Genomic DNA, 1,088 nt, shown 5'->3' on the forward strand with positions numbered 1-1,088 from the left:
TCTGCTGTGTGATAGACGACCCCGTCCCCATGTGAGTAATGGTGGATGTATTTAATGGTAGAGGAATTGAAAAGACAAAAGGTCGCATAATGAGGACGAAAATATACCGTTATATATCAGCGAAAGAAATGCAATTTATTTACATAAATATACATGAAGGAGCGATAGAAAAAAATGAGAGTTCATTGAGAGATGAGTAACGTTACTTGCGGTTGACTGGCTAGTCAGGAATGCGGTGGTGGCCCCTGGCCCCACCGGAGCTGTGTTTGTTACATCTTGACTGCTTGAAGGTCCAGCACGAAAGAGTAAGACATATGGGGAACAGGAAGTGATGTAGCTAGGTCGCTCTTCTGAGTTAAAGGGCGACACTCGAGTTAGGCTGGGAGTTTTCAACCCCCACAAATACATCACGGGTTGAATTTTATGTTTAGTCGGTTGTTCAATATCCATGAGAAGAATTATCCTTTGGGTGGTCCTAGATGTTCTAGTGGGTATGGCATTAAATAACTGTTATCAAACCACAGCTGAAGTTTTTCTTCATATGCAGCCCGATTCTTGGTAGAAATGGTATAGTCTGGAATTAAACTACATAACCAATCTGGCGATTCGATCATAGTCCATTTACAACCTTGCAATCCAAGCTCTTTTTTTGTTGTCAAACGTAGCAGAGAAGTCCTGTTCCTCAATAGAAATAGCCGCACATACTTCTTTTCCTCTCACACAGGAAGAATACTGCTCGCCTCGTGAAGACATTGGGCACTTCAGGAACTGCAGTTCCACACCTCCATTTCAAAGTCCCTCACTCCTGTCGAATGTTCAGGCCCAAGACATGTACACCATTCTCCAAACGTTCTGGGCCCTTGCACGTCAAACCAAACTCAGCCAGGTTGGACCTTACACGTGATGATGACACAATGTCTTCGTTCAGATATATGTCATCAAGGTACGCCGATGTCCCATCTTTTATTGCTGCTTCCTGTGACAACACAGCATTAATGATGGTCTTCATTATTTGGGGTGCTACGTTCATCTCGAAGCCTAGTTTGGTAAGGCAGTACCTCCTGCCAGAAAACACCACCGTCTGAAAT

This window comes from Euprymna scolopes, chromosome 21, assembly GCF_053919585.1.
Source record: "Euprymna scolopes isolate OS-2025 chromosome 21, ASM5391958v1, whole genome shotgun sequence".
Classification (NCBI taxonomy): Eukaryota; Metazoa; Mollusca; class Cephalopoda; order Sepiida; family Sepiolidae; genus Euprymna; species Euprymna scolopes.